Genomic DNA, 25,014 nt, shown 5'->3' with positions numbered 1-25,014 from the left:
GTTGAAAAACTGAATAATTTTATTATAGAAAATGTATATATATCAAATCACATGATGGAACCAACTCCCATCACTATTACAACATGAGACTAACTCCTATTCGCTCTACATGATCCTTAAAACTTTTTGGTGGCATGCCTTTTGTCAAAGGATCGGCAATCATCAATTCAGTGCTGACGTGTTCAATGACCACTTTATTTTCTTTTACACGTTCCTTAATGGCTAAATACTTAATGTCGATATGTTTACTTCGACTACTACTTTTATTATTTTTAGCTAAGAAAATAGCAGCTGAATTGTCACAATAAATTTTTATCGGCTTAGAAATAGAATCCACAATCCTAAGCCTAGATATGAAACTCTTCAACCATACACCATGTGATGTAGCCTCAAAACAAGAAACAAACTCAGCCTCCATGGTAGATGTAGCAATCAATGACTGCTTAGCACTCCTCCAAGATATGGCTCCGCCGGCAAACAAGAAAATATATCCAGATGTTGATTTTCTTAAATCAACACAGCCAGCAAAATCCGAATCAGAGTAACCAACTATCTCTAAATTATCAATCCGTTTATATATAAACATGTATTCTTTGGTCCCTTGAAGGTACCGCATCACTTTCTTTGCAGCTCTCCAGTGGTATATACTTGGGTTACTCTGATATCTTCCTAATATCCCAATAGCAAATGCAATGTCAAGTCTTGTGCAAACCTGAGCATACATAAGGCTTCCAATAGTTGAAGCATAGGGAATGTTCTGCATTTGTTCCTTTTCAAGTTCATTTTTAGGGCATTGGTTCAAATTGAACTTATCACCCTTCACAATTGGTGCTATACTTGGTGAACAATCTTTCATCCAAAATCTCTCTAAAACTTTGTTGATATAGGTTTCTTGAGATAGACCTAGTCTGCCTTGAGGTCTGTTCCTATGAATCTTAATGCCAATGACATAAGACGTCTCACCCATATCTTTCATATCAAAGTTTTTAGAGAGAAATTGTTTCACCTCATAAAGCAATCTTTTATCATTGGTTGCAAGTAATATATCATCCACATATAGAACAAGGAAACAAATTTTACTCCCACTGACCTTCTGGTATATACATTGATCCATGATATTCTCTTCAAAACCGAATGAAGAGATAACCTCATGGAATTTCAAATACCATTGACGGGATGCTTGTTTCAATCCATATATGGACTTCCTAAGCTTGCACACCAAATGCTCACCATCACTAGAGGAGAATCCTTCAGGTTGTTTCATATATACCTCTTCCTTTAAATCTTCATTGAGGAATGCTGTTTTCACATCCATTTGATGCAGTTCCAAGTCAAAATGTGCTACTAATGCCATTATAATACGAAAAGAATCTTTCTTAGATACAGGAGAAAAAGTCTCTGTATAATCGATTCCCTCTTTTTGAGTAAAACCCTTAGCAACGAGTCTTGTTTTATATCTCTCGATGTTACCTAATGAGTCTTTCTTTATTTTATAGACCCATTTACACCCAATAGCCTTTGCCCCATTAGGTAACTTGACAAGATCCCAGACTCCATTATTCTTCATAGATTTCATCTCATCTTTCATAGCATTGTACCATAAAATAGATTTATTGCAATCTATTGCTTGTGAAAACGTAACAGGATCATCTTCGGCTCCTAAATTATGGTCAATTTCTTGTAAATACACTATATAATCACTATAAATAGTTGATTTCTTCATTCTAGTTGATTTTCTTAATGTTGTAACACTATCCTCTTGTGGAGTAGAGTGTACAACTGGTGATTCAACAATATCTGAAGGTTGTTGAACAATTTGATCTACTAGAGTATTATCAGCAACTTGTGGAACTTCATTAATTGGTTGTTCAACATCCATTTGAACTTGAGGGGTGTTATAAATAACAACCAATCTATTACTCGAAATGGGTGGTTGAGTATCTGAATGATCTTTCTCAAAAACTAAATCCTGAGATTGATCGCTCCCACTGATTAAGTCATTTTCAAGAAATTTTGCATTTCGAGATTCCACTATTCTAGTGCTATGTGATGGACAATAAAACCTATAACCCTTAGACTTTTCGGCATATCCAATGAAATAATCACTTATAGTCCTTGGGTCTAATTTCTTCTCATGTGGATTATAAACTCTTACTTCAGACAGGCATCCCCAAACGAGTATATGTCGTAAACTCGGTTTCCAACCTTTAAATAACTCAAATGGTGTTTTAGAAACAACCTTTGTTGGAACTCAGTTCAATATATACACTGTCGTTTTAAGAGCTTCTATCCACAGTGATTTAGGAAGTTTGGAGCTGCTAAGCATACTCCGCACCATGTCCAATAGAGTTCGGTTTCTTCTTTTCGCTACACCATTTTGGTCTGGAGAACCAGACATAGTGTATTGGGCAACAATCCCATTTTCTTCAAGAAACCTTACAAATGGACCAGGTGCTTGTCCATCATGAGTGTATTTACCATAATATTCTCCACCTCTATCTGATCTCACGATTTTAATTTGTTTTCCAGATTGTTTTTCTACTTCTGCCTTGAAAACCTTAAAGGCATATAATGTTTCATTCTTGTTATGGAGCATGTAGAGATACATGTATCGTGAATAATCATCAATAAATGAGATGAAGTATTTTTGACCATAAGCATCCATATTAGGACAAGAAATATCTATATGTATGATTTCTAATATGTCTGAACTCCTCTTGGCACATTTCTTTGACTTGTTGGTTTGTTTTCCCTTTATACAATCCACACAAGTATCAAAGTCAGTAAAATCTAAAGTATCTAGTACTCCATCATTCACTAACCTTTTAATTCTTTCTATGGAGATATGTCCCAATCTCCGATGCCACAATATAGAAGAATTTTCATTCATAACACTTCTTTTAATACTAACATTATCTTGAACATGCATCAAATTAAATGAAACATTGTTTTGTAAATGAATTCGGAACAAACCATCAGACAATATACCATTTCCCACAACTGCAGATTTATAAATCAAACTAAATGCAGTTTTATTAAATGTAAAGGAAAATCCAAAGGGTACAAGTCTTGAAACAGAAATTAAGTTTCTAGAGAAACTTGGAATATAAAAGGTTCGTTCTAAATCCAAAACAAAACCAGAATCTAAAACTAATCTGCACGTTCTGACCGCTTCCACATGTGAACACATCTTATTTCCTGAATAGATGCATTGTTCACTGGTCATCGGCTTCCTTTGGTTTAGAAAGCCCTGCAAGGTATTTGAAATATGGATTGTAGAACCAGAATCAATCCACCAAGTGTTATGACAAACATCAACCATATTAGATTCATAACATACAAGTGAGATTGGATTACCTTTCTTTTCAAGCCAAGTTTTAAACTTAATGCAATCCTTTTTGACATGTCCTTTCTTTTTACAGAAAAAACATTTGGATTCCTTCTTAAATTCGGGCTGATTGAATATTTTATCCTTTCCTTTATACTTAGTTTGGTTTTTCGTCTTCTTCCCTTGTGTAACCATATGTGCACTTTCATTCATTTCAATCAACAACCTTCCTTCCTCTTGAACACACATGGTCAGAAGTTCATTGATTGACCATTTTTCCTTATGTGTGTTATAAGAGATTTTGAAAGGTCCGTATTGTTGTGGAAGAGAATTTAGAATTATGAAATCTGTATCCATGTACACACCTCCATACTTGTATAAAACTGCAAGCCTGGTTAGATTGGAAAGATTCTGAGCTAGTGGAATCTCACCAGGATCCTTATTTCCACTCATCATTTCATTGAACCAACTTTCAGCTGGAGTATTCTTGAGCAAAAAGGACAAGTCTGGAGTCACTGCAACTACTTTGAACTTTCTGTCGAGTATTGGTTTCAGGAGCCTAGACCCATTTCCAGAGTCCGGAATTCTTGAAAGCATCATCAAGCATCCATCAGGTTGAACTTTAAAAAAATGTTCAACAGCCGAGGATTCTCTCCTTCCCAAAGAACTTGCCGAGAAATCCATGTCATAAATGCCTGCACTTCACACTCTTAATTTAAAAAATAAAGAACCCGGCTGTGAAATTTCTGTGTCAAGTAATCTGACTTGAAAATCTCAAACTCGAGTAGTGTCTTGAACCATGCAATTATTTCTTCTTCTGTGAGACTCAAAAGAGGTTTCAGAGGCCTTTGATCACTAGTTGTATCAGCTTTCTCGATCACTTCCTGAACAGAAAGCAATGGTATTGCCTTGAATTCTCCGACTTTTATCTGTAGCCTCTCCGGAATTCCTCTAGCAGACTGTAGAGAAACATGACAGACAATACTGTCTTGATAGATGATGAAGATCAAGGCAGCGAATGTGACAGTAGTAAAGATAGCTGATTTGGCTTGGTTAAACAGCACGAAAGTGAACATTTTCTGAAATTCTCTTCTGGGATTCATGGTGTACATAAATAGCGAAAGAATTTATGACGGCCCAGCCAAAGTAATATGAATAAATTGTAATAAAGTTTATTTATAATATATTAAATTATTCATATATGAATTTTTAGATATTATATTAATTTGATAAAATACAAATAAATTTTATTTTTAATATATTAAACTGTCTAAATTGATATATTCATTTATAAATATTATATAAGAAAATATAAACCAATATAGTCAATCTACACTAATGTATAATGGGATATATATATATATATATATATATATATATATATATATATATATATATATATATATATATATAGTATATATATTAAACTAAGAAACCATATATTTGAAATATATTTTGACATATTTTACCATTCTTTAAGTGCAAGTAGGTAAAGAATTTGCTAAATTGACTTCATAATGCAAGTCAAAAAGTGAAGACATTTCAATCTCATCAATATAAGGTGCGAAAGTGAGCTAAAAACTGTCACTACTAAGATGTCTTTGTGAGTGTACTCATACTTCTACGTAGGTGATAATGTCAGTGCACCCAATTAATAAGCTCATATTTTCATATAGATGATGATATGAGTAAATTATACTAATAAACTCATTTTTCTATATAGGTAATAGTATGAGTATGTCAAAAAGAAATACCGACGGGAATGTTTAACTCTAATACCATGATAAAATAAGAGTAAATAGTATTTTTGTGTATTAAATTGTCTCAATAATATATGAATTTATACATATTATGATAATATATCATTAGAAAATACCTATATTTAGAATATATATTAACCAAAAAAAACTATATGTTTAGAATATATTTTAAGATAGATAACTGTATATTTGAAATTTATACTGGCATAATTAAATACTCCAAGCTTTGTATTATTGGTGTGGGGTTTGAAATAATCCAAGCGTGTATTTGGTAATCGTCGTCATCCTTAAGTAGAAGATATTGAAAGCAAGCGACATCGGTGCATTCCTCCAGACTTGTCGTTTCAGTTGAGGAATACTCCTGACTTGCTATCTCAGGCATCTTCCACGGCAGAAATGTCCTGTATCATGGCAATTAATATGTCAGCATTGCAGTCAATTTAGTTTTTCAAGACTCGACTCTTCCTCAGGAGCCATGAAACGGCCAATGGGATATACACTTTTTAATTTTAAAAAAATGGAAATAATTGATGGCTCAGCCTTGTATTCCCATTCACAATGTTCTTCTTCCAGAGAATTTGCGGTCTATCTGGCGTTGGGAGACAGAATCCAAGTTCGTAAATATGCATTTTATTATCAGATTAGATGTGTTTGTTGTATTATATGCATTTACTGTATTTTATGTATTATATGTGTCTGTTGTGTTTTAACATTTTGAACATGCTCGGTTGTATCTTTGAATTTGACATGTTTTAAACAAGTATTTTATATGTTTGTCATATTAAATGATGGTATCATGTGTTGTTGTATTTTTTAATTTTCTATTCATTTCACAAAGGATGATACAACATCATTTTACAAGATACAAATAACTTTGTTTTACATAAAATATATAAAACTCAACCTATAATCAATAGTAAGTTACGTTCATTTTCTTTTAAAATCGAAAATTCCTTACAATTCCATAATTTTTTTATTGGGTTTGGGTCTACCCATGATGGGTCGACCCAATCCAGATTCATTGAACTGCCAAGAGCAGTTAGTTGGAAGCAATTATAGGGGAGCTAGTTGCAATTGGAAATTATAAAATGTCCCAAAACTGCCAAATGAAAAATAACGCCATTCTTGTTATTTTGCTTCTCCTCCTTGTAACATGCAAAAAAGGCAGTAAACAGAAAACCAAAGTCTCCCAACCAAAGTGCAATACTTGGGCAAATGGAGTCGGGGAAATTGACTCACGTCAGACCCTCAGAGTTTATTCAAACCATCCATGCAAATAGAATGCAATCTAGGTACGCGTTTATATTTGCTATGAAATTACATAATGGTATATGGCATGCTTAAATTTTTTTCAACATTGGTATCAAAGCCTAAGTTATACTATGCCATGGATTATGTATATTTGAATTGTGATTTTTCTGGATTTTTTAGATGAAATTTTGTTGAATTCATTTTTTGGGCACGAATTAAATTCAACCAAATTGCATGAAATTGGATGTGGGAAACATGTTAGGATGATTGTTGGATGTCTTTTACATATCCTAGTCCGACAATCACGTTGAAAATAGCCCAAAATTAATGAAAATCAAGCCAAAAGCCGAGGCCCAAGCCGTATCATTGATGTCATTGTTTCATCGGATTCAAGTGACGTCGGTGTCAGAAGTTGATCGAGCATGACTGTCAACATCTTTACTTCAAAACCCCCACGATTAATTCATGAATTGATGGTCGAAAATGGAAAATTGATGGCAACGAAATTAAGGTTCTTTGTAACAAAACAAGTTGTAATGGGGTTGGGAAAACCTAATTATCCTATCCATTTGGTCAATAGGTACACAAATTGTTGGTTAACGGGTCAACCTAATCGGTCAATCAGGTAACCCAAACTAATCAACACCTATCTGGGTAGTTGATTGGTCAACAATGGTCAATAGTTGACCAGTTATTGGTCAGCAGTTGACTAGTTGTCAATCAATGACAGCCTTTCTAATGCATGCGGTTCATCTCTGATATGTTTATATGCGTGCAGGCATTGTTTCGGTGTTGAGGGTACATAGGACATCATTTCAGTGCATGAAGGTGTGTGAACCTCCACTGTTTGCGGAGTGCCGCAACGAGTGAGCTACTGTTTTCGACATGTTTAGGCACATAAGACCCATTTTCTTGTGTGTGGCTGCTATGTGATGCTCGGATCTGTGCGTGGAATAAATTTTATGGGTCCTACATTGTGTAAAGGCTTGTAATATCTTATTCCAACTTATGAAAACATGTATCGGTGTTTCAAAACACATGTTTCTAAGTCATGCAAGCTAGTCGATTAGGGACCATCACATTAAGTATATGAATAATTTAATGGTGCATTAGGACTATATAAATAATAAAGATTTAGACTTAAAGATAAGTTGTACTCTCTTAATTGGAAAAGAGATGATATATAGTCTAATTATATTCATGCATAACAACTCTTGTAATGAACGATCTTGTTTGAGACAAGGATACGAAAACTTTTGGGATTATATGGATGCATTACAGCTAGCTAAAGAGCAATGTATAGTAATGAATGTGAAGAAATCCACCATTTTATCGTTATTCCCAAATTAACAAAATGCGGAGCATTTCGTCTATCACTAATGACATGGAGACTTTATCATGGATAAAGTGATTCTAAGAATGATATGAGTTGATGAAATGGTTCTAGTATTAATAAGTGATACATTTGTTGTGTCACATATTATTTGTTAAATATGAGAATTCTGATATTGGTAAGATTTAATGAAATTCTTATTCAGAATTAATATTGGTGCAATTGAATTAAATTTTAAAATATCAAACATTTGAGTCATGGAAGATGATTGCGAACATAGTGAACTTTTGATTTTGTGTCTTATGTGAGATATTTTAAATTTTAATGTGTAATTATAATTGATGTGTATTTGATTGTATTAATTAAGGTGTCTGATATGTCTCTGTGATTTAATTAACCATAACATCCTAGAATATGATTGCTAATTTGAATAAAGATGAAATTGAATAGGGATAATTATAATGTATGACATTTAAAGATACACTATATCCAAGATAAGCAAAAAGCTTTGGAGGCTTTAAATCAAGTTATGATAGAGTCACAGCTGACTGAGGGATAAAAAACCTAAGTAATGTCTTTCATAAACATGATATGGACTCATATCACGCATATAAAAAGCAAGACTTACTTATGGTGATATCTTGACTAATTCCATGAATAACGATCTAATAAACGAGTTTCAATAATGCTTAATTGCATATGTCATAAGTATGTTTTTAATAGAAAAGTTTGGAGAAACTGTAGTCCCCAAACAAAGGTAATTGATCATCAAATTTGACACATATAAGAAAATCCTCAACAAGGCAACAAAATAAAATCTAAGGGACATGTCAAATATGGTTATGGAACTGAAGTCAACTAGGCATGACCTGACAAATGAATAATAGGTTCATGCAGTAGAACGATCTTTTCTTGAAAGTAGGAGCATATGAAGGTGCATATGACCCACAATGAGGATATAAGGACTTTTGTTGATAATTCTTACCACATTGAGTTAGAGGATAAGCACCTTTAAGGTAGTTATACCAAATACTCATGCATATATTGCAAAGTTAAATTCCAAAAGTAATTTATGGCTTCAAATGTAAGTGGTACAAGTCTAAGTAAGGGAAAGAGATCGTACTATGCTTAAAGAATAAGAACAAGAATTTAAAACAAAAAAGTGGCAAATATATTGGAAGAAAAGATAAAACCAAATTGATATGTTGCAATGTTGCAAGGGTTATTTCTTTGGTGAATGCACGAAGCTAAAAATGATATTGTCTCATTCTACATAAAGTAATGAAACTTTATTTTGCAGTGTTGTGCTATTAATTGAGTCTTATCCTATATGGATTATGGACTCAAAAGCCACTGACTAAGTAGCTTATGATAGAGGAGTTTTTGTGTAATTGTGTCAAACCTCAAAGGAGATGAGTTAGATTTATGTAGGCAACAACACAAAGGCTAAAGTAAGAGGGATAGACACGAACAAATAAGTTTTGTGAGGTGGTCAAATTTTATACCTACATGAAGTCCAGTATGCTATAGATATTTGAGAATCTTGGTCATAATATTTATTTTTCTTAAACTAGGATATAATTTGAATTTCTTTGTGAGCTCTGTCAAAATAAAATAGAAGTGATTTATATGGATTTAGTTTGTCCTTGAATGGTTTTAAGGTGTTCATCACCCTTCATTATAATAATGTTAGTTTTGCATTATTTGTTTCTCCTAAAAGTATGGATGTGAATGCAAATATATGACATGTCAGATTAATGTAAGTTGGCCAAGACAAAATGAATTGATTGGCCTGTGAAAGTTTATTAGGAACTCTCACGAAACTTGACTTGTCTCAATGACAGTATTGTCTAGCTAAAAAAACTATTTGATAAAACTGTAAGAGCTTAACTTTCTTTGAAATTTATATACTCAGGTATAAGTGTTCCTATAAATGTAAAGCTAGATATAGTTCACATATTTCATTATTTTTATAAAGGCCAAAGGACTATTTTCCACCCAAAGTATGCTGATTTTCCAAGGCTCCTCCCATTAACTTTTAAAATCTTATTTACCCACTTATGGACGGTTAAAGTTAACGGAACTCTAACTCTTAAAAAATTTATCTCATTTTCCCCCCTAAACATTTAAAAACTAACATTTTCTCCCTCAAGCCAAGTTTTAAAATATCACATTTCCCCCCTAAGGTTTAGTTTCAATATCTCGTCACTCTTTCTGACGCTATTACTAACCGTCTCTCCCTCCCGACAGTTTCCCTTTCTCTAATCATTTGCCTTAACGCCATCCCAACACCTCTGACACTCGAGAGAGGTCATCTGGAAAGATGGTTCCTCTTCCCAGATGACATCTCTTAGATGTAGAAGGGTTGGGGTGGCATTGAGGCAAGCCATCGGAGGAAAGAGAACCATCAGGAGGGAGAGATGGTAGCGATAACGCCAGAAAGAGTGATCAGATATTAAAACTAAACCCTAGGGGGAAATGTGATTTTTTTCAAACTTGGTTTGGGGGAGAAAAGTTAGTTTTTTTAAATTTAGGGAAGAAAAATTAAATCATGTTTAAGTTTATTTTTAATATTAAATATAAAATTATGATTTTGCCTTTAAAATTAACAAATTTAAATGACTATGGGTGGGCAAATAAGATTTTCAAAGTTAATGGGAGAACCTTGGGAAATTAGCATACTTTAAGGGGGGAATAAGTCCTTTGGCCTTTTATAAAAGACTATACTCAATTCGGTCTTGCTTACCTAATCTCCTAGAACCAGAAGCAATAGATTGTTTTAGACAATATATAAATAAGGTTAAAAATCAGTTAGACCAAAGGATATAAGTTTTATGATCTAATCGAAGTCTTGAGTATTTGTCTGAAAGTTTAAGGAACTGAGTAATGAAAAAAGAATAGTATGACAACTAATAATTCCAAGAACTTCATAACAAAATGGTATAACGGAGAAAGGAAATTGAACTTTGTTGAAAATGATTAGGTTAATGATAACATAGGCAAGTCTTTAACATCACTTTGTGATAATATGACATTAATTGTTGTCCATGTACTTAACCGAGTGCTTACTAATTCAGTTACTTTCACTTGTTATAAGTTATGGATCTATAAGGAACTTAAATTAAATCTGTTGTGGCCCTGGGGTTCAGTAGTACATATTTATGGCTCTTCTCATAAGTTGGAAAAACTAGGACCGAGATAATAGGAATGTGTCATTATAAGATACGTTGAAAACTCCAAATGGTACGTGTACATCAGGGCGGATTTCACTGAAAGATTAACTAAAATTGTATCTAGAGATGCTACATTCATAAAAGATAATTTTTTTTCTAATAAGAATGATATTGATAAAGGTTTCATCTATACGAGATAGGAGAATAATGAAGATAATTACATCTCAATGACCATTAGTTGAGTTCTAAGAAATAATACTTATACTTATTCCAGAAAGTGGAAGCAAATATAATTAAGCTCCAACCTATTTTGGATAATGGGAGCATTGACCCTCAATTGCTTATTTCATCCATCTCAACTTAGTGGGAGCATTAAGATTAAGTTTTAATTTGTTTTGAATAATGGGAGCAATGATCCTCAATTACGTAAAAGTGGATATCTAAAACTACCCTAGTGATGTTTTGAAATTGAAAACGAGGTTTTCATTATCACTCCCCAAGATGATGAAAGCCTAAAAATATAAAAGAAGTTGTCTCATCCCTATGATAAGGAAAAATGGTAACAAGCATTGGAAGAAGAGGTGAAATACATAAAAACAAACCAAGTCTAGAGTTTGGTTGACTTACGACTAGGTCATGGTGGAAGAAGAGATGAAATACATAAAAACAAACCAAGTCTAGAGTTTGGTTGACTTACGGCTAGGTCATAGATTCCTTGAATTAATTGTAAGATGGATGACTCAATAAATAAATACAATTTCACCTTGTGGCAAATAGTTATACCCAATGAGTAGGTATAGATTATGAAGAAAAAGGTTTTACTAATTATAAGATTTACTTCAATTTGTTTGATTCTAGCTATAATAACACATTTAAATTTAGAATTGTATCAGATAAATGTCAAGACAATTTTCCTTAATGGAAAGCTTGACAAAGAAATCTAAGTAAAACATTTTGTAGATTTTGTGACTGAGTGTCAAAAGCACAAAATGTGCAAATTTCAAGAACGTTACATGACCTAAAACTATCAACCAAACAGTGGTACGTGAAATTTTATAAGACTATAATATCTTATGGCTTTAATATGATTAATGAAGACTACTATGTTTACGTGACAAAGTTTGATAAAAAATTTGCAATTTTATCTATATATGTGATGATGTGTTGATAACTGGAAAAGATTTGGAGTAAGCGATGACCATTACAAGATGGTTGTCCATGCTTTTGACTTAAAGGATATTGATGAGGCAGATTACATATTAGGAATTAAGATCCAGAAGAATTGTTTGAAAAAACTTTTGACTTTGTCACAAGAACATTATATTCAAAAAATTCTAAAGTGATTCAATATGGTAAACTATAAACCCGTTAATACTCATGTGTCATATGGCAAATTATTAAGTTGAGAGATATATTCTAAAAATCAAGATGAAAGTAGAGAAATATCAACAGTTATCTATTCAAATGTTATTAGATGTCTTATGTATGTTTTGGTGTGTACATGCCTAGAAATTTGCTTTTGTTGTTAGGTTGATTAGTCGATATTGGTCAAATCCTTGAAAAGGGCATTGATAGGTTGTCAAGAGGATAATGATATATCTAAAATGCACTATAGATTATTGTTTATGTTATTAAGGATCGAATTTGCGTTTGATTGGCTATTTATATGCCAGTTAGGAAAGTGAATTAGACCAACACAAATCAATTTTTGGCTATGTTTTTGTTACTTCAACAAGGCCCATATCTTAGAACGATAACATATAAACATGTGTACCCTTATCCATAATAGAGGTCAAGTATATAGTATGTTTGGTAATTGTGTAAGAAATTGTTTAGTTAAGAAGATTCTTCGTAAATCTTGGTAAATAGGACAATATTATTGAAGCAACAGATGTCCATTGTCATAATCAAGATGAGATAGCTTTCACAAAAGATCTCAAGTTTTATAGTATAACCAAACATATTGGCACTAGACACAATTTTATAAGAAACATCATTTCTAAGAAGAAAATGAGCGTACAATATATTTCTACGCATCATATGGTCACTAATCCTTTGACCAAACTTATTCCAAGAAATGTATATCTTGCACAAGTTAAATATCTTGGACTGCTTAGATTGTGATTAATAAGTTGTTGAGTTTATATATTGTATTGGAGACACAATGTCGAAAACCATGAATTCAAGTTCATTTTATTTTGAACTAACATCTCAAAATTATTGGGTTTTCACCATATACACATCATGTTTAGCTCAACAAGATACAATGTTACACAAGTTAGAGATTGACTCACTCACACAAGCAATCGCCTTTGACTTTGAAAGAGTGAACAAAGATGAGGTATTATTTTTTAGAAAAGTGACTTTGAGAGAGCATGCCATGGGAGGCAAATTTCTCTAGAAAATAATTATTAGAGTCGAAATGTCGTCTTGATAATCAATTAAGATGAGGACATAGATTGATACATTTGATAATGATCGATTTGGATTCTCTATGTCCAAATAACTTGTGAATGTCATATATGAGTTTTTAATAAAAATAAAACCTCTTAGTGTGAAGATAATTAAGAACTCAAGTTAGACATTGAGTGTAATAACTGAACTAAGATCTATACAATATTGATATAATGACATTAATGGAGAATACACACTATAGCACATGATTCATACTATGTGTGCATAAGTAAAATGACCAATTGAAGTAGTGAGAGGATGAATCTCTACCTCCTCATTGTGTGAGACTTTATAAGGTTTACCTCATGTTGGTACCTTTTGACTTTTTGTTGTTATTCGATGTTTATTCTTACTATTGCCATCTTAGCTTGCATCTATGGTCACACATGATTTGGTTTGTGGAACAACTAAGATTAAATTGAGAATTTTGAGTACAAGAGAAAAACTTATATATTATATGTGTCCACTGGCTGACCGATCTTATCACTTATATGGGAGAATGGACTTGATCATGGATATATAAGAAAATAACACAATGATAAAATAAGGGATTAAAGGGAGCTAGTGTTATCGTATAAGTTTGGAGTACAACAAGTCTAACATTTTGTTATATTTTTATTTGGATTGAAGCAGTTATACTATTCCTAATATATGCATAGTATTTAGCTCCTAAGTACAGGTTGCTCGTGAGGTTATATGAGACATTTGCAAGTATGAAATGTACTGTTTTGTAGGATTTTTGTGCCTAAGTATTTGGTTCGGGTCTTCCATCATATATGAGTGGAGATATTAGGTCTAGGTCCACCTATAATGGGTCAATCTAACCTAGATTCATTAAACTGTCAAGGGCAATTTGTTGGAAGTAGTTATAAGGGAGTTATTAGTAGTTGGACATTTAATGTCCTAAAACTGCCAAATGAAAAATAATGCCATTCTTGTTATTTTGCTTCTTTTCCCTATAAAATGCAAAAAAGGTAGTAAACAAAAAACCAAAGTCTCTCAATCAAAGTGTAATACTCGGGCAAATGGAGTCGTGGAAATTGACTCACGTCAAACCCTCAGAATGTATTTGAACCATCCACATGAATAGAATGCAATTCGGGTATGCGTTTATATTTGCTGTGAAATTACAAAATGGTATATGGCATGGTTAAATTTTTTCCAACATTTTCTTTTAGATTTTTATTTATTACCATCAACTTATAATTTTATTTTTTAATTTGTTGATCTTTGAAATGACAATTCACTTAAGTGACCCAATCAAGGTTGCTTTGTTAGATTTACACTTGTTGCAATTATTGATTTTGTTCTTTAGTGTTTTAGTTGTAATAAAAATCTTGCTCTTAATTGATAATGGATTGAAAAATATTTTTTATCTCTTGAATGGTCTTGCACTATAGCCCAATCTAGATCCATTTATGAAAAAATACGTGTTTGATTAAACATGTTTTGTAGCATAATTACTAGGACTTCAAATTCTTTTTAGTTTTGACAAATGATGTATGACAAAATAAACATTTTTGAGATATAATGTAAGTTCTTTAGGATTATTATTATTTAGGGTATAAATTTTTTATTAATATTTACTTCTTAAGTATTCTTTTATTCTTGAGGATGATGTACATTACTTGAATTTAAGTTAACGTATTATGTTATATAGGGTTTAATGGTCAATTAAATACTTTAATTTGAAATCTTATATTTATTTTAACTACGTTTTTCATAAAAGTGTTTAAATTAGGATTGATATTATTGTATTTTTGGCACGTATTATTAACGATATGTCATATTAAATCTATATATACAAATTTTTTTTTTAATTTTTACTGTGTCCAAATTTTATGGCTGTATTTTTAAAAATATATTTTTCATCATTTATTGTATTTGTTTTTGTATTTACTAACTAGTGGCAGAATCATTGGTTCTCACCTGTCCAGACGAGTTCTTCTAGATTACTTTTATAACTCATCAATGATTATAATATTTATAGTATAATGGTGATCTAAATTTTTTAACAAATATTTACCTGGATTCAAGAAGTGCAAATTATTCTATTTGTTGTATACGACTTTGTTGAGAAAATGCAATAAGTGAATACATATGTTAAGTATCTATCAGTTGGAATTTATATATAAAAGTTTGTATTAAAATGTATGTAAATAAAGTGAGAGAAGATGTCACAAAATAGAGGACAAAATATTCTTTTTCTTTATCTTGTAAGTTTTTTTCAATCATAGTAAAAATTTTCTCCATAGTCTGCCCTTGGTTTTTCTTATATGAAGTTTTTTTTATGGAAATACTTATGTTTTTGTATTGAGTATTTGTGTATTTTGCTATTTGTTTTCTTGAGGTTCCATAACACTATTTAATTTCTCCCCACACACATTCTTCTATTATGTGAGCCAAGTAGAATTTGGTATGTGAAGCCAAATTTATTGCTATAATTTTATTATTTAAACACAAATTTAGAGTTGTTAGTTCATGTATATGGGTCATATTTGTGTCGTGTCCTTTTGTGTTACAAATCATAAAACACTCAACTCAAACATAACTTGTTTAACACATTTTAGAAATAGACTAAGGACGTGCATAATTCGATTCAAACCATAAAACAGAATTGAATAACTTAAAAATTATGGTTTGGTTTGTAAAATGATTCGGTTTGGATTGAAATTTGTCAAACCGTTTTTTCCAATTTGGGTTACGATTTGAACGATTTTTAAACCGAACCAAACTATAAACTGTATTTTTATAAAATATATATATATATATTATAAAATATTATATAAATAATTATATATAATTGTTTTTTCATATTTAATAAATAATTAAATGTACATTATTTTTTATATTTATTTTATATTTTTTATACATGTGTATATTATATTTTTATATATATATAATTAATTAATATTATTAAATTATATATATATATATATATATATATATATATATGATTTTAAAATATTCAAACTATGGTAGTCGAATCATGTATTATATCATATAGTAAAACCCCAATTTACCATATCGTGTATCATACTGTATGATACACTTTTTAAAATTTAAAATAATAAATTATTAATAAAATATTATAATTGAAACGTCATCATTTTAGAAAATATCACAAACACCTTTGACATTTTAAAAATTTTCATAAACACTCATAATACAAGATCATTTTATCTAAAAAAATGAATCATTTCGTATAGGTAATATGTATTGTATCGTATGATATGTTTATTGTATTGTATTAATTCGATACACTTTATGATACGTATCATTTTCCATCTATATCATATCATATCATATGATACAATATGTATCATGAATCGTAGGATCAAATAATTGTAGTTCAAATTGTAATCCAAATCGGACCAAATTGTATTTTTTCAGTTTGGTTTGAAACCTAAAATGGTTTGATTTGATTTGAAAAATTTTCAAACTTTTTTTTTTAGTTTGGTTTCAAAAACCTCTTAAACTGCACCAAACTGAATCGTGCACGCTCTTGAAATAGACTATATTATAAAATAAAAACAAAAAAAGTCAGTAAAACTGGATCTTTTACTAGATTACCATCCAGTCAATTCTAAAAACATTGAAAGGAACAAAAAGGTAACATTGGGGAGAACTAGAGAGTGAAGAGAGCAACATTGAAGAGAACAAGAAGAGTGAGGTAGGTAAAGAATGTTAAGTACAAAGACCAAATGGTGTATTTTAAGTTACTCAAAACGAACTGTTTTACTTGGAAAAAGGCTGACAAAAGGAAGTCTTCACTTTACTTTCTTACTTTCACACAAATGAATCTAAAGCTTACTTTAAGTAACTCTAACGTAGCTTCAGATGTGTTGACTTTGATTTCTGATGAATTCTTAGCAAGATCAGACAATCGAATGGCCAATATAAGTCCTATAGTTAGTTTGTTATTTCTGTTTTTGATTGTATGGTTAAGATGAACTCAATTAGTTGAGTTTCTGTTGTCAAGTGCTTATAAATATACTGTATTTGTGATTCCTTAATTAATAAGAGAAGAAGATGATGTATTTCCAGTAAAGATTTGTTGTTTTCTTGTTTTTGGTTGAAAAGTCAAGTCTTTCATGGTATCAGAGCTCTTTGACAAGCGTCTAATAGCCGATCCTTTCACCAATACTCCTTTTAGTGCTTCAGGTGCTCTCAAGGGGTCTGAATCTTTGGGTTCTAGTGGAAAGCATAGTAGATATGGAAAGCAGTTAAATTATTCAAGCTCTTTTCTAGTATCAGCACTACAAGTTGTAAATCTGAGGCTAATTGATGATAATTATCGTTATTGGCATGCTCAAGCTCTTTTAGCAATTGGAGCTCATGATTTGGAAAAGTATTTGACAGGTTTAATTTCATGCCCTAAGCCATTTTTATTGGTTAAATCAAATAATAGTCTTGGTAAGGTTAAAGTTCCAAATAGTATGTTTTCAGTCTAGAAAAGATTTGATAAGTTGTTAATGGGGTGGTTGATTTCCTCAATTTCTAGTGACGTGTTTAGCCTAGTGTTAGGGTGTCATTCAGTAAATGAAATGTGGGAATCTTTAGAGACATTTCATTTCTGAATCAAAGGTCAAAATTAGTAATCTTAGAAATACCTTACAAACTTTCAGAAAAGGTAATCTATCAATTCAAGAATATATGATGAAAATAAAAGATATTTTTGATACTTTGGTGTCAAGTGGTCAGACAATAACAAAAAAGATGGATTAGGGGTTGAATATGAGCCCATGATGATTTATATCATAGGTGGAATGGAGTCTAAGAGCACTAGTTTAGCTAAGGTTAAATCAATCTTACAAAAATATGAACAGAGGCTCAACAGAACATTAAGATTCTCTCATGAGTTTAGTGGTGGTGTAAATGTTAATATGGTGAAACAAACCAGTAGGTATGGAGCTGAGTCTACGAATGGAAGACCTAGTGTCTTGAGTGATAATAGCAGTGGTGTTTTTTATGTTAATACCAATCAAGAGTAGCTAGGCAGAAATGATCATATAAGACAAAAACAATTTAGCACTTATCCAGGTGATTTTGGTGATAACAATCAAGGCAGGGGTAGAGGCAGATTTAGCGACAAAACTAGGATTGTGTGCTAACTTTATAGGAAACCTAGTCATGTTATCATGCAATGCTACCATAGTTTTAAGATATATTATACAAGACCAAACCAAAATATGAATATACCAGTTGCATAAACATACACCCGTCCACCACCTCTCATCTCCTTCAAATCAAAATTTATATACATATCAACCTCAAACACTTTAGCCTTCAACACATCAACCAAATTACATCCATCATCCTCAATCTTCTCATCCTTAATCTTCTCATCCTCAAATGCAGTAACCAAATCACAACCACCAGTCTCAAACACAATAACCAAATATAGTGTTTTACTCTTCTACATCACAACATAATAATCGAATCAACCATGTTACAACCCAAATACAACCATCTAGACCTTTTAGCTATTTGTTGTATATCCCTACAACTCACCTAATTACACTGTAGACTTTCCACAGATAGCACTACTAATCAAAAAAGTCTTTAACCTATAGTAAAACAAGTCCTCAAATTGTAGAAGATGTTAGCTGGTATATAGATTCAAGGGTAATTAATCATTTGACTACTAAGGTGGATTAGCACCTAATTACACTGTCAAGGAAAACTATATAGGATCTCATTAATTGCAATGAAGGAATGGTGAGTGTCTTAGAATTTCACACACTAGATTCACTATTATTTCTTTTTTGCTTTAAATAGATTATTGAAACTTAAAAATATACTTTGTGTTCCTAAAATTACCAAGAATTTGCTTAGTGTTTCAAAATTCACTAAAGATAATAATGTTGTTATTGAATTCATGAGTGACTCTTGTTTTGTTAAGGACAAGGATACAAGAGTTGTGTTACTTCGAAGGACTCTTAAGGATGGTTTATATCAGCTTCAGTCACCTTTTGATTGCATGCATTCTTTTATTCAATCTAATTTCTTTGTGTGTTAATTCTGTTCAAAACAACTATCAAATTTTGTACCTAATCTGTTTGTTTCTTCAATATCTAGCACTAATAGTCCGTTAGGTGTAACATCTTTGATTTGTTCTGTTTATAAAGCCTTGAATATCAATAAAATTGATCTTACAATTTGGCATAAAAGATTAGGTCATCCTGGTGATAAAATTTTGAAATGTGTACTTCAAAAATTGAATTATACTTGTGCCAATTTGTTAGTTTTACCCTTTTGCAAAGACTATTAGTATGGTAAGAGTCATCAACATCATTTTTCCATTTTAGATTTTAGAGCTACTACACCCTTAGAGCTTCTTCACAATGATGTTTGGGGTCTAGCCCTAATAACCTCTTAAACTAGTTTTAAATACTATGTTCATTTCCTAAATGACTGCACAAGATTTACATAGGTGTTTCCCTTTAAAACCAAATCTAAACTATTGCTTTTATTTCAAAACTTTCATAAGTTTCTTGAGAACTAATTTGCTAGAAAAGTCAAATGTCTACAAACTAACTGAGAAAGTGAACATATAACCTTAAACTCTTATTCAGACACTCATGCATCATATTTAGGCACCTTTGTCCCTATACCTACTAACAAAATAGGAGATTTGAAAGGAAACACAAACACATTGTAGAGTTAGAATTAGTTCTTTTGTCTCAAGCTCACATGCCTATCAACCACTAGTAGGAAGCCTTTCAAAATTCAACCTATATTATCAACAAGTTACCCTCACCTATTTTAGGAAACACTTTACCATTTCAACTATTGTTCTAAAAAGAACCAGATTACACAACCTTAAAAGCCTTTGGATGTGTCTATTACCCTTACCTTAGGCTATATAACAAACATGAGTTAGAATTTCATACTAGAAAATGCGTGTTCTTAGGGTATAATCTTGTGCATAAAGGGTACAGTGTTTAGATAAAACAAGCAAAGTATATATTTTTGCTTCATGAACTTTGATGTGACTGATTTCCCTTTTGATAATGATCATGTTTTTGCTTCTGATTCTCTATCTGTCTTGCATATTTCAAACACTGTTAACCTTTTCCTCAGTTTATATCTTTTTTCATTTAATCATCCTACAACACCTTCCATCTCAAAAGTTTCTTCTAGCAGTTCAGCAAATATGTATCCACAAAGAATTCACTCATAATGGTCTTTTGATTTCCATAACAACTTAACCAAATCCATTACATCTTTATCTATTCACACACCAGTTCAACCATCCCAAGATCACCCACTTCACACAAATAGTAACCTAAACACATCTCCATTCTCACACCAAAATTCCTCACTAAATTCTGAACTCAATATAAACCCAGTATTTATCAATACTACCAATACTCAACCTTCTATAAGTGTTCCAATATATGATTTGTCTAATACTAATCCTACACTACCTATTGTTACTATGTCTTCTGATAAGTCTAATGTAACTGTTGAGCAACCTCTTCAGCCCTATCATCTTATGATCACCAGAGTAAAATCTAGGCATCTACCACCACCTAGAAAATTGTCTCTTGTTTTGTTAGCAATGCCAAAAGAGCCTACATCTGTAACAGAGGCTTTAGGTGATCCTCAGTGGTTTAAGGCTATGGAAGATGAATATGAAGCTCTAATTAAGAATGACACCTGGGAATTAGTTCCACCAGACAATACTCATAATGTTATTGGTCATAAATGGGTCTACAAGACCAATTAAATTTATATGGCAGTGTGCAAAGACTTAAGGCTAGGTTAGTAGCTAAAGGGTTCCAACAGACCCTAGGAGTAGATTTTCTAAACACATTTAGTCTTGTAGTAAAATCTGTAACTATAAAAGTGATAATTTCCCTAGTTGTTACCTATAACTGGCTTGTGAACCAAATTGACATCAATAATGCCTTTCTAATTGGGGATTTGGTAGAGGAGATATATATGCATGATGGGTGTCGAATCCACCAAAAATAATTTTTTTTACTCTCTCAATGAAAACTTATAGATAGGGCAAGTAGAGTCGTATCCATAGAGATTGGGCTATTTATATGAAATCTAACAAAATAAAGTAAGGGGGATTTTGTTGTTTCGAATCCTACCAAATAAACAAAAATAAATTAATTCAAAATTAAATAATCAAAGCAATTAGAAAATTAGATTGAAACAATAATAAAGCGAGTTCTAGCTAAGTAATTCAGGTATGGTTCAGTTCAATTGATCATCTATAAAAAGATTAATCTTTCCTTTTAAATAAACCGGTTATGAAACATCAAGACACTTGTTGTTCTGTTTTTCCTTGGGTGTCGGTAATTAAGAAACATTCTTTAATTAGTTCTCTTGTTTTTCAATTAATTATAGATATGATCGTAGAATTTAAATTGAAAACATAATTAAGAATTAGAAAAGCCACCGATTCTAATCAACAAAACACAGACACTGTTTTTATTTAAATTAGATTAACCTATTCCACTAACATACAATAGTTATTCTACTTCACCAAGCATGCTAGTTAGCCACTTATGATTAAATCATCAAATAATTACGAATTCAATAATTTAATCTAGCAAAGTTGTTTTCAATCCAAAGTAAATAAGATGTCTTCTATTTAATTGAACAAGACAACAATAAATAAAATCAAGAATAGATTAAATATTTAAAAGGAAAGAACAGGTAAAGAAGATCTTACAATCGTCGTAGAACCATGATCCGATTACTCGACTGAAGAAAAGAGTTAGCCACTCATGTTCATGTTCATGTTCATGGCTTCACAAAAAATTAAAATAAAAAAATCCTATGCTAATTGAAGAAGAACCAACCAAGGGTTGCGGCTATGTTTATTTTTGAAAGAAAATGATGTTAAGTAGATCCCTAAAATAGAGAGCAGTTTTCCCTTTTATAGTGCCAAGTTTGCTTCAGTCATTAAGAACATCTTTTTTTGTGCCAAATATCATCCCAAGGCCCTGAACTTCCTCCAATTGTCAATTAAGTCCCTAACTGTGAATTTCTCAACAAATAGCGAGATTTTTTCCTTTCCACAATCAGTCGTCTCCTATGTATTTTGTTGTCTTTGCGTCTTGATATTTGACAACTTTAAATCCCTTTTATTCCGCATCTTTTCTCAGAATAATGCAATTAATGCCCAATTTCCTAAAACAAGCAATTAATTGAATAATTAATTAATTAAATACCACAAATAAAGGAAATTAGATGCTGAAAAATATGAAATTTCACACATTAACAATGTAGCAACCTTAAGGATTTGTTGATCCTCATAAACCTCATTATGCATGCAAACTAAGGAAGACTCTCTATAGACTAAAGTAGGCTCCCAAAGTTTGGTTTGAAAAGTTGAAGAATGCACCACTGGCTAGAGTTTTTATTCCTATGATTTCTAATTCAAGTCTGTTTATTTTAAGAAATTCAAAAGTAAGAGTATATAGTGATATATGTGGATGATATTTTACTAACTAGACTAGCTTCTAATTACATTCAATCTTTAATCACAGATATGAACTTTCAATTCTCTTTAAAAAATCTAGGTGAATTAAACTTCTTTTTAGGAATAGAAGCTCATAGAAACTAGAATGGCCTATTGTTAACTCAGCCAAAATATGCAGCAGAGCTATTACAAAAGACCCAAATGCAAGATTCCAAGCCATGTTAGACACCTATGGTTGTAGGAACCAAACTCTTTATAAGAGACAGTGAGTTATATTCAAATCCATCATAATATAGAAGTACTATTGAGGCCTTATAGTACCTCACCATGACTAGGCCTAATCTCTTATTTACTATCAACAAGCTCAACCAATTTTTGAAGGAGCCAACTGAGTTACAATGGGTAGCATGCAAACATGTGTTAAGGTACATTAGAGGAACTCAGTCATTTGGTCTTTTAATCAGACCCACTAAGATGTTTTCTATAAAAGTCTTTATCAATGCAGACTAGACTGGCAATATAAGTGATCAGAGATCAGCAAGTGGTTTAGCCTTGTTTTTTGGTGAAAATATGGCTCAGTGGAGATCCAAGAAGCAAAAAGTTGCGACACTCTCTTCAACTGAAGTAGAGTACAAAACAATTGTCAAGCCTCTATTGAAGTTGTCTGGTTGATTAGTCTTCAAAGTGAAATAAAAATACAAAGCATTGTTGTCCTTGTGGTGTAGTTTGACAACACTAATGTTAGTGCTCTAGCCTCCAATGCAATTCTACACAACAAGTGAAATACCCAAAAATTTGTTCATGGGGATAAAAGTTACTTGTTAGGAATGTCTAGCCCAAAATAGTAATTTGTTAAGACTTATAAGGTTATGTGAAATATTGTGTAAGTATAAGGTTTAAAGAGTAAATTTTTCTTTAACTTATTAAATAAGCCATTAGGCTTTCTTCTTCTTCTACGGGGGAAAAACAGAAAGCGCAAAGGAGAAGAGAGAAAAGAGAGAAAAAGAGAGAAGAAAAGAAAGGAGAAAGAAAAAGAGAAAAAAAATGGGGAAAGAAAAGAAAGAAGAAGAAGAAGAAATTGATAGGAAAATAAGGATAAGGTATCAAATTTTCATCTGATAAACTCTAGGGTTTGAAATCACTATTTAAATTGGGGATTTCCAAATTTGAACTATGTTACTTCAAATTGGTGCAAATAGGTGAAGAAGATGGAAGATTCATAAAGAATTCCAGCATCAGCTTTGGGTCTGCTCAAATTGTGAGTGGGAAAGAAACCTTGAACTATATTTTTAAATTATGCAAACTTATGTTTTTGTTTTCAATCCTTGATAAATGATATTATGGATTTTATTATGCATATTGTTGATTTTGACTGTGGGTAACTGTAGAGTAAAGGCAACTTAAATTCAATGTTATGTATTATTAAATTTGAATGTTAAATTAATTGAGGCTATATGTGTGGCCGCGAGCAAAAGTCAATTAAGTCAAAAATGGTTGACTGAAATTCTGAATATTTAATTATTGACGTTGTATGTAGCTGTAAAATTGAAAGATATTTAAACCAGTTCTATAAGGGCCTAAAATGGCTAAATGTTATTTGAATTGATGTTTGTGAGCATGTAGAGTTGAAGGTGATTTAAATCCAGTTTATGGATGACCAAAATTGCTAAATAATTTATTTATTAATGGGTGTATAACGGTAGAGTTGAAGAAACCTTAATTCAATGATGGATATGACTATATTGCTGAATGCTACCAAATTGGTATTGTAGTAGGATGTAGAATTGAATATAGTTAATTCAGTATAGCGAGGTCATGGTTATCTGATGATGATTAGTCTAAGATTTTATTAATGAGTTATTAAATTATGAATATGGTATTAAAAGAATTATGTCGTTGCATATCTGGTGATCAGTTGCTCTACCTGCGCAGTATTTCACGCCAGGTATGACAAATGTTAGTTGTTTTGCCTGTGCAGTATTTCAAGCTAGGTATGACAGATTTTTAGTTGCTCTACCTGTGCAATATTTTACATCAGATATGACAGATGTTAGTTGTTCTATCTACGCAGTATTTCATGTCAGGTATGACAAATTTGCAATTGCTCTGCCTGTGTAGTATTTTACCTCAGATATGATAGATTTCAATTGCTCTGCCCAAGCAAGATTCAGCACTTCAGATATGACAGTTCTTTCTCGCTCTACCTGTGTTGGGGACACCCATCGGGTATGACAGATTTCTCCTTGAGAATATTAGTAGTGATGTAC

The 25,014-nt window shown here is 31.7% G+C and overlaps 1 pseudogene; it reads right to left on the bottom strand.

The window, feature by feature from the left end:
- Positions 1-3,673: 3,673 nt before the first annotated feature.
- LOC123202260 lies at positions 3,674-4,431 on the bottom strand (annotated as a pseudogene).
- Between the last annotated feature and the right edge of the window lie 20,583 nt (positions 4,432-25,014).

The sequence above is a fragment of the Mangifera indica genome, chromosome 18, assembly GCF_011075055.1.
Source record: "Mangifera indica cultivar Alphonso chromosome 18, CATAS_Mindica_2.1, whole genome shotgun sequence".
NCBI classification, from domain to species: Eukaryota; Viridiplantae; Streptophyta; class Magnoliopsida; order Sapindales; family Anacardiaceae; genus Mangifera; species Mangifera indica.
Note: the sequence above shows the minus strand (reverse complement) of the source record. Positions and strands in the feature narration are given on the sequence as shown.